Genomic DNA, 17,254 nt, shown 5'->3' on the forward strand with positions numbered 1-17,254 from the left:
GAAAATGATCACAGCTTCTATGAAGACGATCGAAGATCTGAAAGGTAATTGCAGACAGACATCTGTACAACTAACTTTAATTATTCCTAGGGCGAAAATGAAACAAAAATGAATAAACGTAGCTTCCAGTAGGGGGCCTCTAGAATCTGATTCTGAGCTATCCATAACAATTTCTGTAAACAATCCAAATATAGAACCAGAAAATTCATAAGTAAAACTGCCTGGCTTGATTTTATGTTTACATTTGAGATTTCTATGCATCATTTTCCTATGGTGAGTGTAAATGTCTCGATGTTGTATCCTTTCTACTTTAAAGCATGCAGGAATTGTCACTCTGAAGAATTTGGTGCCATGAAGATTTTTCCTCATTTTCAATCTTAAGATTAAAACTCTTCTGCACTTTAATAATAATATATACTAGACATACTGAGTAAACTTCAGTGTTCCAAATGATCTCAGCTTCAATCATGGAGGACTTTGCCTGGTGATGATTATTGGGAGCATCTGTGTTTCCTTTCAGAACTACAGCCGGAAAGGGAAGAATACTGTTATACTCCCTTTAAAATGGGCCTAAGCAAAGGCATCTGTGGAAGGGATGAAAGAACTGTGGACATAGAAGCAGATTAATAATAATAGCTAGCATTTACTGAGTGCCTACTATGTGCTAGGCGCTGTGCTGAGCACTTTTACATTTGTGATTTAATTTAATCCCCAACAATGCTGTGAAGTAGGTATGAACATTTCCATATTACAGATGAATAAAATACGCTCAGTAGAATATATTAACTTCCTGAAAGTCATACAACTAATAAGTGGTAGAAGCTATATTCAAATTTTGTTTGTGGCTATAAAATCTGTGGGCTTTCTTGTCTACCATATTGTCTCTCCACAAGTACAAGTAAAGACGAGGTTAAATCTTTAAAAGCCTAGTGTATTCGTTTTCTATTGCTGCTTAAACAAACTACCACAAACAGCAGTTTAAAACAGCACCCATTTATTATCTCATAGTTCTGTAGTCTAGATGTCTAGGTGTGCTTGGCTGATTCTCTACCTAGGGTCTTATGGAGCTGAAATCGAGGTGCTGGGCCTGGGCTGCGATCTTATCTGGAGGCTCTGGGGAAGAATCTGCTTCCAAGTTCATTTTAGTTGTTAGGGAAGTTCAGTTCCTTGAGACTGTGGGAATGAGGGCCCTGTTGCCTTGCCAGCTGTCAGCCAGGGGCCCCTCTACTTCTAGAGGCAGCCTGAGTTGCCTCTCACATGGCCCCCTCCATCTTCAAAGCAGCAGTGGCAAGTCATGTCCTTCTCACTCTTTAAATCATTCTGACTTCCTCTTTTGCCCCTTCTTTTGCTTTAATTATGTGATTAGATTAGGCCAACCCAGATAATCCAGGATAATCTGCCTATTTTAAAGTCAATTGATTAGTAACTTTAATTGTATCTACAAAGTGTCTTTTGCCAGGTAAGGTAATATATTCATGGGTATGATATCTCATCATATTCACAGTCTTGAGGGAACTCTTTGGGGGCCATTTTTAGAATTCTGACTACCACATCTAGAATGTTACACTTATCTGATTTTAAAATTAAGAATGTAATATATTGTGTTCAATAAACCAAAAGACATGTATATGTTCTATAATATGAAAGAAAATAAAGAAGGGCAAGAGAAATTATGACTAAAAGTTAATTAGGAAACCAATATTTATTTAATTACTCAGAGCACTCACTTTCTTTTTTCCAAATTAAACACTGTTTTTCATCCAGTTGGGTCCTAGTAGGAACAATATTTATAATCAGGGAAAAAAAAAACAGTGAAAAAATACCTGACATTTAAAACCACTGACTACAGCAACTTACCTGACAAAATGTTAAGATAACCACACAGCATTTGGGCTTTTGTCGTTCTCTACCTCTGATAAAGTGTGACCACATGGTATGGTCTGAATGTTTGTGTCCCCCCAAAATTCATACGTTGAAATCCTGTTGCTGGATGTGACGCTGTTATGAGGTAGGGCCTTTGGGAGGTGACTAGGTCATAAGGGTGGAGCCAAAGGAATTATAGTGCCTTTATAAAAGAGACCCCACAGAGCTCCCTTACCCCTTCCACCACATGAGGACCCAGCTAGAAGTTGGCAATCTGCAGTCAGAAGAGGGCATTCATCAGAACCCAACCAGGCCAGCACCCTGATCATGGACTTCCCAGCCTCTAGAACTGTGAGAAATAAATTTCTGCTGTTCATAAGCCACTCAGTCTGTGGTATTTTGTTATAGCAGCCTGAATGGACTAAGACACTACATGTGGTGAACATTTTCCCTTGAATTATTTAGCCATCCATTTTTTTGTGTGTGTGTGAGGAAGATTAGCCCTGACCTAACATCCGTTGCCAATCCTCCTCTTTTTACCAAGAAAAATTGGCTCTAGGCTAACATCTGTGCCCATCTTCCTCTACTTTATATGGGACGCCATCACAGCATGGCTTGACAAGCAGTACATCGGTCTACGCCCGGGATCCGAACCTGCGAACCCCGGGCCGCCGAAGCTGAGCATGCAAACTTAACTGCTACACTACTGGGCCGGCCCATAGCCATCCATTTTTTTAAAAATCTTCTGTACTGTTATTTACATGAAGAGTGGTTACAGTAAGACAAAGCAAGAACCAGACCCACTAGCAGCCATTCAGGAGGCCCTATATAGAGGATATCCCTGCAACATGGCAGAATGAAAATTTTGGATAGCCAGGGTGCTTTTTGTATTAATTCCTTTGTATCCATGTGCTCTTTTTTTTTTTGTAACAACTTTATTGAAATATAATTTTCATACTATAAAGTTCACCCATTTAAAGTATACAATTCAATGGCTATTAGTATATTAACAGAGTTGTATCACTATTACTATATAATCTAATTTTAGAACATTTTCATTATCCCCAAAAGACTCTTTATACCCATCACTGGTCACTCCCTGTTCACTCCCTTCCTCCCTCTCTCCCAGCCCTGAGCAACTACTAATTTGTTTTCTCTTTATCTGGAGGCTCTGGCTACTTTTGTTCCAAAATGCTTATAGACATGACTATATTTAGATAATAGCAAACCTGCTTTGGCATTTAAACAGTAGAGCAACTCATCTAGTGGTTTTGAAGTGACAGTGTAAAAAAGGCTAGATTAATGCATGCATGTGATCCTCTTGAATGCTATACAAACACTCCCAGATTCAGTACTTGGAATCTTAATACTACAAGGAACCTTGAAGATTCTTTTTTTTATTTTTATTTTTTTTTTATTGATGTTTTAATGGTTTCTAACATTGTGAAATTTTGGGTTGTACATTTTTGTTTGTCCATCACCATATATATGACTCCCTTCACCCCTTGTGCCCACCCCCACTGCCCCTAGTAACCACAGTACAGTTTTCTCTGTCCATGTGTTGGTTTATATTCCACATATGAGTGAGATCATACAGTGTTTGTCTTTCTCTTTCTGGCTTATTTCACTTAACATAATACGCTCCAGACCCATCCATGTTGTTGCAAATGGGGCGATTTTGTCTTTTTTTATGGCTGAGTAGTAGTCCATTGTATATATATACCACATTTTCTTAATCCAATCATCAGTCGAGGGACACTTAGGTTGCTTCCACTTCTTGGCTATGGTGAATAATGCTGCAATGAACATAGGGGTGCATAAGCCTCTTTGGATGGTTGATTTCAGGTGCGTTGGATAGATTCCCAGTAATGGGATGGCTGGGTCATAGGGCATCTCTATTTTTAAGTCTTTGAGGAATCTCCATACCGTTTTCCATAGAGGCTGTATCAGTTTGCATTCCCACCAGCTGTGTACGAGGGTTCCTGTTTCTCCACATCCTCTCCAGCACTTGTTGTTTTTTGTCTTGGTGATTATAGCCATTCTAACGGGCGTGAGGTGCTATCTTAGTGTTGTTTTGATTTGCATTTCCCTGATGATTAGTGATGTTGAACATCTTTTCATGTGCCTATTGGCCATCTGTATATCTTCTTTGGAGAAGTGTCTCTTCATTTCCTCTGCCCATTGTTTGATCGGGTTGTTTGTTTTTTTGTTGTTCAATTGTGTGAGTTCTTTATATATTATGGAGATCAACCCCTTGTCAAATGTATGTTTTGCAAATATTCTCTCCCAGCTGGTGGGTTGTCTGTTCATCTTGATTCTGGTTTCGTTTGTCTTATAGAAGCTCTTTAATGTGATAAAGTCCCACTTGTTTATTTTTTCTTTAGTTTCCCTAGTCTGGGTAGGCATGTCATCTGAAAAGATTCGTTTATAACCAACGTCAAATAGTGTGTTGCCTATATTTTCTTCTATGAGTTTTATAGTTTCAGGTCTCACCTTCAGGTCTTTGATCCATTTTGAGTTAATTTTTGTGAATGGTGATAGCAGATGGTCCACTTTCATTCTTTTGCATGGGGCTGTCCAGTTTTCCCAACACCATTTATTGAAGAGACTTTCCTTTCTCCATTGTATGTTCTTAGCACCTTTGTCGAAAATTAGCTGTCCGTATATGTGTGGTTTTATTTCTGGGCTTTCAATTCTGTTCCATTGATCTGTGTGTCTGTTTTTGTACCAGTACCATGCTGTTTTGATTACTATTGCTTTGTAGTATGTTTTGAAGTCAGGGATTGTGATGCCTCCTGCTTTGTTCTTTTTTCTTAGTATTTCTTTAGCTATTCGGGGTCTTTTGTTGCCCTATATAAATTTTAATATTCTTTTTTCTATTTCTGTGAAGAATGTCATTGGGATTCTGATTGGGATTGCATTGAAGAAGATTCTTGAATATATCTTCTCCATTTTATAGTTGGTGGAAATGAGACCTCAAGAGGTTAAATTGAATGGCCCAATGTTCATCTAATTAGTGGTTGTCAAATATATTTTTATTAAATATTATGCTTAATTGACAGATATATGAGACGTGGGGTTAAAGCTTTACACCTAACGACTAAACATACTACAACCAAGAGTTCTCTGTGCCAGCCCAGAGGAATATACCTGAAATACAACTTTCAAGCAATGGGTAATCAGGTAAATGTAATAGAATTGTACAATAAGCTTGTTCATGAGATGTTAAAGAATTCATGTCTATTTTAGGTATATACAAGGGTATCTTTTACGTATAGGAAAAAATGTGGTTAACCAGAGCTTATTTGGAGACCTTAATACACAAGAAATTTCTTCCCTGTATTTCACCTTTGTGAAAGACACAAAGGTCAAGAAAATAAGGCGACCTTAATTACTTATCTTTTAAATGAACTTGAGTTAAACATGGATTTAATTCAATCTACTATATGTTTACATCTGTGGTGGCCTTAAGGCTCAATATGGTTCTCGCTTGCCAAGAAGACAGCTGTGTTTAGTAGACAATGTACTAAAGCCAAAAAAAAAAAAAAAAAAAAAATACACTAATGTATTTTTAAAGATTTTCACAGCAGGGGTTGAAACCGAAAGAATTATCTGCCAACCTTCAGATAGCAACAGGTTAAATTAACCGGAGCACCCTATTCCATCCATATTTTGATTAATTGTGTTCTGCATAAAAGTATTTGACATATAAGTGGAAAATAGGCAATATATAATGATGGATATAGACCACCTGTGCCTCAGAACAGTATCAATCTGGTTTCTGATTTAAGTTTTGGGGTGGCGTTGAAAAGGGTATTTTTTGAAGATGGATAAAGAAACTTAGGCTCAGTGGCAGTCTATGTAAGAACGAAACTGGAAGTTATGCCTTGGGAGATCTTTGAGGTATTCCAGCTGGTTGTAGACTAATAGCACCAATTGGAAGTTAGCATAGTTGAAGCATAATCTCCACTCCATAGCAGTAAACCTGACCCTCACCTCACTGTGGAAGCTTACCCACTTACTCTGTGGGTAATAGTCTACTTTCTTTCCCGCCTCTTCAATTAAAACCCTTTGATGCCACTATTTAGCCTGTAAGAACCAACAGGTGGCCTCAGTGGTATACCATAGATCAGGCAAACTACTTCATGCTTCTAGGATCACAGAGAAGAGCTCTGTGCAGTTTCTTCAAACTCAGACTTCCTCCTGTTACTCAGTCTTCTCCAAACCATCCTCTGTCTACCTTTGGTAATCAATTTTCATGAGTATTTTGTAAGATTGTTAACCCCTCGAAGTCATAGCTTTTCTCTCCTTCACAGACTAAGCTTTCACTCAATGAGAGATTCTCTAGGCTGAAAATGGAGAAAAGACCGGGATCAATTGTCAATTCTGGAGACCAAAGAGTTTGGTCTTAAAGGTTTGCTGTTAACAGGGGTATTGTAGTGAGTTTTATTCAAGAGCATATATATATTTCAATATTTAACTTTTTACTGCTTTCGTTAATATATTTTTCCTTATGTAAGCTTTGATGTGAGTAATCTGTCAAAACTAAGTGTTTACATAAAAGAAAAAAATGTTTAGCTTTGTTTGCATAAAAGAACAGAAAGGCGAGCAAGAGGGAAGGTGACTTAAAATAAGAGATTTTAGGAAAACAGCTATGTTTTCAGAATTACATGTCTTTTCAACATTAGAGAATCTGTTTCTCTGGTTTAAGATGTTCCTTGAGCTCTAGAACCCACATATGAAATCCTAAGTAGACTCTATTTTGTCAGTAGAGAGAGGTAATTGATAAGTATCTTTTATGACTAAGTATTCTGTGCCTCAAAAGTCAGTCAGTAAGATTGAATTCTACTCTTTGATTATTAAAATGCTAAATTTGTATCCAAGCTTTTACATTTTTTTAGGAATTTATGCTTTTATTTTTGACATGAATTTAAAAGAATTTTAAACTGTTCTGTCATTTTCTGTGAACATATTACGTTAATAAAGTTTAAATATAAATGTGACTTTTTTCCTGTCCATTGATACTTGGGGTCTAAAGTAATAATGATCTTGAAACAGACATTTTTAAAGTGTAATTTGGAACTCAACTGTGTCCAGCTAAGTCTGTTGTTATAGTACACTGAAAATATTGATTTATACTTATTTGGTACTTCCATATAAGGCTGGTGGTTTTTAGCCTAATTTAATAAGTTCTGTCCTCACATTTAATAGTTGTTTGTGCAAGGAAAATGAAACACAGTATAGAAATTTAGGAAAAGTTGGATGCTAGTCTGGTTCATTTGTGCTATTGCTTTGTGATCCAAATTAACAGATGGTAAAGACTGTCTTACTAATAACATAGTGTTGAAAAGCAAAACAATCATCAGTTTAGCTTAAGGTCTGTATACTTTGCTGTAGCTTTGCTGCAAAGTCCTAATTTTGAATATAGAGAATGACAATGTCCATGAAGCTTCGTAATGTAATTTGTATCAAGTGATTTGGAGATAGACTGTTTCTTCTGATCTCAAAAACAATACATGTTTATTGAAGAAATTTTAGAAAATACAAAATGCTAAATCACACACATAACAGCTATAATATCTACTTCATATTTATTTTCTTGACAGTAAGATTTCTTCCATAGCAAAGCTTTCCACAGTATTTATCCAGTTCCCCATTGCTAGACATTTAGGCTATTGTAATTTGAATTTTTGTAAATTAAACTTGTGACGAGCATCCACGTACCTGTATCTTTGCAGTACATCTCCGATTCATTCCATATGATCATTTTCTAGAAGTAGACTTGCTAGATAAAATAGTGCTTATTTAGAATGTTACACGTGTTGATAAACTGCTGTACAGAATATGTACAGAACATGAAAAAGCTTGTTTTCTCATATCCTCATCAACAGAGAGTATGGGATAGATATACTGTTTTCAATGTCTTGCTTGCTGATGGATAATAATGGGTAAAAAGAAACAGCATAAGTCAATGAATCTAGCAGTATTTTCCAAGCTCCAAATGGTCTCTTTTCTATATTAAACAGCAGCCATATAACTCACAACTCTTTCCCTCTCTCCCTTGAATCACATTAAAAGTACAGGAGCATGAACAGCCAATTTGGTCAATGCCAAGAGATAAACACTGTAGCCAATTTGTCGGTACATGAACAAAGAAACAGGCTGACTGAATTTTCTATTTTGCCTAATTTGGCATCAATCATAGCGTTAATTTTCAAAGTGAGGTTCTCGAACCAGCATCATCAACATCACCTGGGAACCTACAAATTCTCAAGCCAAACCCCAGACCTACTGAATCAGAAACTCTGGTTGTGGGTCCCAGCCATCTGTGTGATGCATGCTCAAGTTTCAGATTATATAGTATACTACTCCTTAGTGGTAAGTAAAATTCCTACTCAAGACCAGGTAAGATTATAGAGCCTACCACCGTCTCCTTCTCTTTATCTGTTTCAGCCTTTCTGCTTTGTTTTTTTTTTTTTTTGGTGAGGAAGATTGTCCCTGAGCTAACATCCGTTGCCAATCTTCCTCTTTTTGCTGAGGAAGATTAGTCTTGAGCTAACATCTGTGGCAATCTTCCTCTATTTTGTATGTGGGACACCACCACAGCATGGCTTGATGAGAGGTGTGTAGGTCCGTGTCTGGGATCCGGACCTGGGAACCCTGGGCTGCCGAAGCGGAGCGCATGATCTTAATCACTACGCCGCTGGGCCAGCCCCATCTGCTTCTTACTTTTTACGCGTCAAACATCTTCCCTCTCCCCTCTACTGCATTTCCACTCTAATACTCTATCCAGCATATAATAGTGGATGTTGGGAGGACCCTCTGCTTGGCTGCATTTGCAGCACTCTATCAATGCAACCACCCTCATCTGATCTCAGATTTCCTAGAGATAGGGTCTGGCATGTACTAACTGATTACAGCCTGTTGTTGATTGGGAAGGAGATCATGATACAACTAGAAATGGCAGAGTTGGCATTTGAACCCAGATCTCTCAAATTGCAGAGCCCATACTCTTTTTTAATCTCATAATTTTTTTATTGGTGTCTTAATAGTTTATAACATTGTGAAATTTCAGTTGTGCATTATTATTTGTCAGTCACCATATATATGTGCCCCTTTACCCCTTATGCCCACCCCCCAACCCCCTTCCCCTCTGGTAATCACTAATCTGTTCTCTTTCTCCATGTATTTGTTTACCTTCCACATATGAGTGAAATCATATGGTCTTTGTCTTTCTGTCTGGCTTGTCTCACTTAACATAATACCCTCAAGTGCCATCCATGTTGTTGCAAGTGGGACAATTTTGTCTTTTTTATGGCTGAGTAGTATTCCATTGTATATATATACCACATCTTCTTTATCCATTCATCCATTGATGGGCACTTGGGTTGCTTCCATGTCTTGGCTATTGTGAATAATGCTACAATGAACATAGGGGTGCATAAGTCTCTTTGAATTGTTGATTTCAAGTTCTTTGGATAAATACCGAGTAGTGGAATAGCTGAGTCATATGGTATTTCTATTTTTAATTTTTTGAGAAATCTCTATACTGTTTTCCATAGAGGCTGCACCAGTTTGCATTCCCACCAACATTGTATGAGGGTTCCCTTTTCTCCACTTCCTCTCCAATATTTGTTGTTTTTTGTCCTGGTAATTATAGCCATTCTAACGGGGGTAAGGTGACATCTTAGTGTAGTTTTGATTTGCATTTCTCTGATGATTAGTGATGTTGAACATCTTTCCATATGCCTGTTGGCCATCCGTATATCTTCTTCAGAAAAATGTCTGTTTATATCCTCTACCCATTTTTTGATCAGGTTGGTTGTGTTTTGGTTGCTGAGTTGTATGAGTTCTTTATATGTTATGGAGATTAACTCCTTGTCTGATATATGATTTGCAAATATTTTCTCCCAGTTGGTGGGTTGTCTTTTCGTTTTGTTCATCGTTTCCTTTGCCTTGCAGAAGTTCTTTAGTCTAATGAAGTCCCATTTGTTTATTTTTTCTTTTGTTTCCCTTGCCCAAGTAGTTATGGTATTCGAAAATATCCTTCTAAGACCTATGTCAAAGAGTGTACTGCCTATATTTTCTTCTAGGAGTTTTATGGTTTCACATCTTACCTTCAAGTCTTTAATCCATTTTGAGTTAATTTTTGTGTATGGTGTAAGATAATCGTCTACTTTCATTCGTTTGCATGTGGCTGTCCAGTTTTCCCAACACCATTTACTGAAGAGACTTTCCTTTCTCCATTGTATGTTCTTAGCTCCTTTGTCGAAGATTAGCTGTCTATATGTGTGTGGTTTTATTTCTACAGAGCCCATACTCTTAGCCTCTATAGCATTCATGTCTTTGCTTCAATATTGTCGTCTCTTTCTGCGATGTTCTTTTGCTCCTTTGCTGTGGATCCTACCCATCCTTCAAGCTGCGGCTCTGTTATGTTAAATGGGTTTAAATGGGGGAAAACACTAAACAGTTGTCAGTACCTGATTTGGCCTCTTTGTGATTTGATCCCTGGCTATGCTCTCTTATCTTATTTCCTTCCTGTTTTCTTCTTCCACACACCTTTCCAGCCTCACTAGCTTCCTTGTCGTGCCTCTAACACAGCAGGCATGCTCCTGCCTCAGAGCATTTGCTCCTGCCTCAGAGCATTTGCACTTGCTTTTCCGTCAGCCTAGAACACTTTGACCCTTAGAAGACTTTAGCCCCACACATTTGCGTGGCTTCCTCCCTCTGGTCATTCCGGCTTCTGCTCAAATGTCACTTCTTCCACCACCTCAGAGGGACCTTCCATGACCACCCTATCCAAAATAGCACTACAGTCACTCTGTCCCATTATCATGCTTTCTTTTTCTTCACAGTACTTACCGTTATCTAAAGTTTAATTGTATCTTCATTTGTTTATTGTCACCCCTACCCTTGAATGTAAACACAAGAGACAAAGCAGGGACTTCCTTGAATTTTTTTCTCACTGTTTTATCTCCAGTGCCTAACAAAGTACCTGGTATATAGAAGGTGTTAATAAAAATATTTGTTGAATGAAAGTCAGAGTCATGAAAAAAATTACATTTTGAATGAAAATATGAGTATTTTAAAAAATGCATTAAACAAAGGTTGGGAAAGATGCCCCATCATGTGTTAGAATTTGGGACCAATAGTAAATTGGCGTTTTCCCGTATCCACTTTTCCAGATTTTACAAATTTTCTGAAATAATAACATTTTACTTATATCAGAAAAAAATAAATGCGTTCTTGGGTAAAATAATAAGTCCTAAAGGTGTTTAAGTTGCTTTTTGGTTTGTATATCTGGTGCGTTTAGTTGTGTGGTTTTTTTCCTTTGTTTTTTGCTGTGGGTCTAGCAGAAATCTTTCCTTGCTCCAGCTGAGTGCTGCCCCTCAACCAGCAGATGGCAGCATTCAACTTCTAAAATATAGCCTTTCACTAACCTGCAAACCCCATTAAAAGAAAGAAAGAGAGGGAAGGAAGGAAGGAAGAGAGGAAGGAAGGGAGGGGGAGGGGGGAAGAGGAGAGGAGGAAGGGGAAGGGAAAGAGCGGGGAAGGAAGGAAGGAAAGGAGGGAAAGGGGAGGGAGAGAAGGAGGAATGGAGGAAGAAACCCTTATGGTTAAACAAGTTGTGAAGTGTTTGGATACTTCTGAAAATAGACGTTTATTTGAAGCTGGAGAACATTTTATCCATACAGCACAATTTCCCAGTTTAATTCAGACAGGTGATCTTCAGGCTATTTAAACAACTAATCTTGAAAGTCCAGTAGTAAAGAGGAATGATGGCATAATTTTGTGTTTCCCAGAGCCACACTTGGTAGTCGTACTCAAGGCCAGCCTTCTGTGGCAGCTGCCTTCAAAGAGTAACTTTTAAGACCTCTGAACAATTACTCTCCCTTCCCCACAGCTCTAACTAATGCTCCCCAAAACCACTTTTCTTTGCCAGATAACTGAGGTACGTTAAACACTTGTCTCCTTTTAAAATTTGGTTATCCCTAGAGGAATCCGAATAGTCACAGAATTTTAATGTTATAAAGTCATAAACTTTAGTTTTTTTCTCTCTTAGGGAAAGAAGTCTGAGACAGGGCTTAAACAACTTTCCCATGACCATATATAGCTAGTTAGTGGCAGATCTAAGTAAAACAAGCCTAGGCCCCCTACCTTCAGCGCAGTGTAAGCTTTATGTTTGTTTGTGTTTTGCTATATCATACTGCTTTTCTTTAAGAATATATACCTTGCTGTCTAGGACTTACTTTAAAATATTCCAGCAATAAACAAACAAACAAATAAATAAGTAAAATATAATTATATATAATTTATAAATAAGTAATATACATGAAAATTCTATAATAAAGGGTTTTTAAAAAAAAAAAAAAGAGTATACCTTGGGGCTGGCCCAGTGGCATAGTGGTTAAGTTTGCGCACTCTGTGTCGGCAGCCTGGGGTTCACTGGTTCGGATCCCGGGCACAGACCTGTGCACCACTCATCAAGCTATGGTGTGGCAGGCGTCCCACATATAAAGTAGAGGAAGATGGGCACAGATGTTACCCCAGGACCAATCTTCCTCAGCAAAAAGAGGAGTATTGGCAACAGATGTTAGCTCAGGGCTAATCTTCCTCACCAAAAACAAACAAACAAACAAACAAACAAACAAAGGGTCTACCTTATTATACGTTGGTTTGAATAAATATACTAGACTCTCTCTTATTAAAGCACATCCTGATTAGAGAACTTAGGAAGGAACATAAGAAAGGGAAGAGTGGAAAATGGAGAGGTTGAGGATGAGGACAAACTTCTTCCAGTGACTTCCTCATCTCATCTTTGTTCTTGACTGAACCAACTATGTGATCTTAGGCAAGTCAGTTCCCTTCTATAAGCTTCAGTTTCTTCATCTGGTAAGTGAGGTCTTTAGAAAAGATAAATCTTTTAGGTCCCTGGAAGCAATATGTATCTCAGTTCCCTACAACACCCCGAAATATTTAAATTCCTCTTTGAATTTTCTGAAAAAAAAAAATGCCAAAGGAAGCCTCAGATCAGAGCAAGCCCCATGGTCCTGATCAGATTATTTCTGACAGCTAGGCAGTCCCCACAGCCCTACAGTTCCTCAGAAGGCCCCAAGGCCACCAGTTTTGGAACAGGACTGAAGTCTTTGGCAGGCAGCCACACTCTCGTAGAGGTCTCCCCATGGCCTGGGGGTACCCAAGGAACATGGCTGTGTACCACTCCCACGGCTACCCTAGGCTTCTGTTTGAATGGAGGAGCACAGGCTGTGGTAGAACAAAGTTTAAATCCCATCTCTGCCAGTTCCTAGCTGTGTGTGATCTTGGTTAGGTTATTTCTGGCCCTCAATTTCCCCATATATAAAGTTGTTGTGAGAATTAAGTAAGATAATAATAAATTGAGTAGGAAGGTAGACAGAGGTGATGGAATAATACATTTGAGATATTATTGAATTTTTGCTCTCCAGGGGTTCACCCTCTTCCCATTCAAGTTGCTAGTCATTTCTGTACTCATTGCCTCAGTGGTGGTATGTGGCTATCATAAGGCATGAACAGTGGGATCTCCCTGACTTTGGAGGGAGAAAGTCTTCAGGCAGTGGTATGCTGGAGCCAGCCTCAGCAGGCTCTGTGTTTTTTTCCTTGAGGTGAACTTAATATAAAATTAACCATTTTAAACTGAACGATTTAATGACGTGCATCCAGTTCCAAAACATTTCCATCACTCTAAGATAAAACCTCATATCCATTAAGCAGTTACTTCCCATTCACCTTTCCCCTAGTCACTGTCAACCACCAATCTGCTTTCTGTTTCTATGGCTTTACCTATTCTGGATATTTCATATAAATGGAATCATGTGACCTTTTGTGTCTGGCTTCTTTCACTTACCATAATGTTTTCAAGATTCATCCATCTTGTAGTGTCTATCAGTACTTCATTCCTTTTTATGGCTGAATAATATTCCATTGTATGGCTATACCATATATCAACCACATTTTGTTTATCTATTCATCAGTTGGTGGACATTTGAGGGGTTTCCACTTTTTGGTTATTATGAATAATGCTACCATGAACATTCCTGTATAATTTTGGGTGTGTGAACATGTTTTCAATTCTCTTGGGTATGTGCCTAGGAGTAGAATTGCTGGGTCATATGGTAACTCTATGTTACCAGAGTTGGGAAGAGATGCTGATAATCAGCTCTCAAGAGCCAGTTGGAAATAAGCACATGACAAGATATTCAGCATCGTTAGCCATCAGGGAAATGCAAACCCAAACCACAATGAGATACGACTTCACACCCACAAAGATGGGTATAATCAAAAAGACAGACAATAACAAGTGTTGGTGAGGGTGTGGAGAAATGGGAACCCTCATACATTGCTGGTGGGATTGTAAAATGGTACAGATACTTTGGAAAACAATCTGGCAGTTCCTCAAATGGTTAAACATAGAGCCCTTGCATTTGTGAATGTTTTCTGGTCATGGGGAGGGGGGTCAGGGTCTGAACAGAATAGCTAGAGAGCCTCCTTCCTCTCCCAGGGGTGGGATAGTCACTCATTAAAAACATGCCCATTCAGATAGACAGATGGATATATGGATATGATATTCATCTCTTTGGTGTCACTTCACATCCTATCCCCAACCCTACTTCCACCTCTCACTTCCCCGAATGGTAGGCATTCTATTGCAATAGGAATTCTTTCCCAAACAACTGGTACAGAAAAGTCTACCTGTGGTTTCCTCTTTTTGTGATAACTGAATTTTTGGGAAGAGTGAGCAGAGGCTTACCATGTAACTCATATATGCAGTTCACGTTATGTATTTTCCTGCCTCTGGATCTTATTCCCACCATTCTACCTCTGCAAATGCCTTCCTCATTCCTACATTGTGTCTAGATCCTTCCCATCCTGTGAGATCCAGGTCAAATCTCACCCCCTCTATATCTATAAAGTCTTCCCTCAATCAAACTCAAGATAGAAGTGCCCAGTGACTCAGCAGCGTAACTCTTGTACATCATAGTACTCTTTTTTTTTATTGTTTATTTACTTCTTCCCCAAAGCCCCAGTAGATAGTCGTATCTCATAGCTGCACATCCTTCTAGTTGCTATATGTGGGACACGGCCTCAGCATGGCTGGACAAGCGGTGCATCGGTGCGCGCCTGGGATCCGGACCTCTGGCCGCCAGCAGCGGAGCGCGTGCACTTAACCTCTAAGCCACGGGGCCGGCCCTATCATAATACTCTTAACTAAACACCATAAAATGCTGCTGTATTTTAACTTAATATAGTTAAATACACCATTTTAAGGGAGATAAATTTGAGATAGAGCAAATGTGAATAAAATTATGTGTGTAATGCATTGGTAAAAGACTTTCATTGTTTAATTTTACTCGCAACACTATTGCTTTTTAGCTGTACTGTGTGACTTCCCTTGGTGGCCAAATAAGTAGGATGAGAAATCGGCAGATTTGGGTTCTGGTCATAGCTTTAGTTGCTAACTAGATATATACTTTTTGAGTTAACTTAACCCTCCCTATGAATCAACTGGAAAATGGGGGTGGTATACCTGTTGATACCTATAGATTCTTCTTTTCTCTGCTACCCCCTTTTCTCTTAGTTCAGGCTCTCATCATCCTTAGCCTAGGCCCTTGCTACTTAAAATATGCTCTGTGGCCAAATAGCAGCTTGCTAGAGATGCAGAATCTCAGGCTCCACTCCAAATTTACCAAAACAGAATCTACATTTTAACAAGATCTTTAGATGACTCATAAGTACATTGAAATTTGAGAAGCGGTGGCCTACACTAATTACAGCCTCTTAGCTGGTTTCTCTTTCTCAACTGTGGCCCCTTCCAATCTACCTTCTACATGTGACTAGGAAGATCTTTTCTATAGGCCAAGCTGATTATATTACTTCCCCATTTAAAATCCCTCAGGGGCTCCCTATTATGAACTAGCAATAGGGAAAAAACATAGGCACTAGATTCAAACATATTAGGTTCAAGTCTTGCCTGAACCACCTACTAGTTTTGTGATTCTTGACAAATGAATCAAACTTCTCTTGGTTTCAATTTCTTCATAAAATGGCAACAAAAATGTCTAAGCTCATAGGGGCAAAGTGAGGATTAAATGAGTCCTTATATACAGAAATTTTTACAGATGAAAATGTGATGTTTAGGATTTAGTTCCAAATGGTTCATGGCAGTGGGGAGGGTAGAGAGGGGGGCATAGATGAAACACGATTGGTGTGGCAGATCGTGTTTTCCAAATATGGCTGCAATAGTATTTCCCATCTCATATGCTCTTCTACAGTGTGACCTTGGCGCCTCCCCACTTTAAGATGAGACCCTGAACAAACACTTCTTGAATCTTGAAAACATTATGCTAAGTGAAAGAAGTCAGACACAAAAGGTTACAAAAAAATTATACAAGAATGTTCATAGTAGCATTATTCATAATAACCAAAAAGTGGAAAAAAACACTCAAATGTTCATCAACTGATGAATGTGGTACATGGTATATCCACACAATGGGATATTATTCAGCCATAAAAAGGAATGAAGGCCTGATGTATGCTACAAGATGGATGAATCTTGAAAACATTATGGTAAATGAAAGAAGCCGGACACAAAAGGTCACTTGATTCCGTTTATGTGAAATATCCAGAATAGGTAAAAGCATAGAAACAGAAAGCAGATTGGTTGTCAGAGGCAACATTTAAGAGATTGAATCAAATTCCACTTCCCTTGAATCTTAGCAAGCCCCATAACTCCCTTATAACCAATGTGGCAGAAGTGATGCTGTGTGACTTCTAAGGTCATGAAGCTTCAGAAAAGGTCATGAAACTTCCACCTAGTTTTTTTGGGACACTTGCTCAGGGAGAACCCAGCAAGAAGTCTAACTACTCTGAGACCGCCATGCCAGAGAGGCGACATTTATGTACTCTAGTCCACATTCTAGCTCATCTGAGCCCTCCAGCCATTCCCATCAAGCCACCAAACATAGGAGCGAAGCTGTCTTGGACCCCTAGGCCAGCACATCCACCAGCAGAGTAATACTGAGTGGCCTCAGTCAGTGCTATAAGGAGCAGAATTGCCCTGCCCAAATTCCTGGCCCCCCAAATCATGGGATATAATAAAATCATTGTTATTTTATGCCACTAAGTTTGGAGGGTGGTTTTTTAACGCAGCAATAGATAACCAGAACAATTGGCATGAGTTGATAATTGTTGAAGTTCAGTAATGGGTACATGGAAGTTCATTATATCACTCTTTCTACTTTTACATATGTGTGAAATTTTCCATAATAAAGAGTGTTTTTAAAGAAGGAAATGCATGTAAAGTACTCAGCTCAAAGTTAGTACTCAATAAATAGTAGCTATTATTATTGTGAAT

General features: G+C 38.6%; 1 long non-coding RNA gene across 1 annotated transcript; it reads left to right on the forward strand.

Moving 5' to 3' along the window:
• On the forward strand, positions 1 to 6,353 carry LOC131400574 (uncharacterized). Its single transcript, XR_009217374.1, has 3 exons — positions 1 to 44; positions 4,926 to 5,046; positions 6,180 to 6,353. It is a non-coding gene; the product is annotated as an uncharacterized LOC131400574 (long non-coding RNA).
• The last annotated feature ends 10,901 nt before the right edge of the window (positions 6,354 to 17,254 follow it).

The sequence above is a fragment of the Diceros bicornis genome, chromosome X (assembly GCF_020826845.1).
Source record: "Diceros bicornis minor isolate mBicDic1 chromosome X, mDicBic1.mat.cur, whole genome shotgun sequence".
NCBI lineage: Eukaryota > Metazoa > Chordata > Mammalia > Perissodactyla > Rhinocerotidae > Diceros > Diceros bicornis.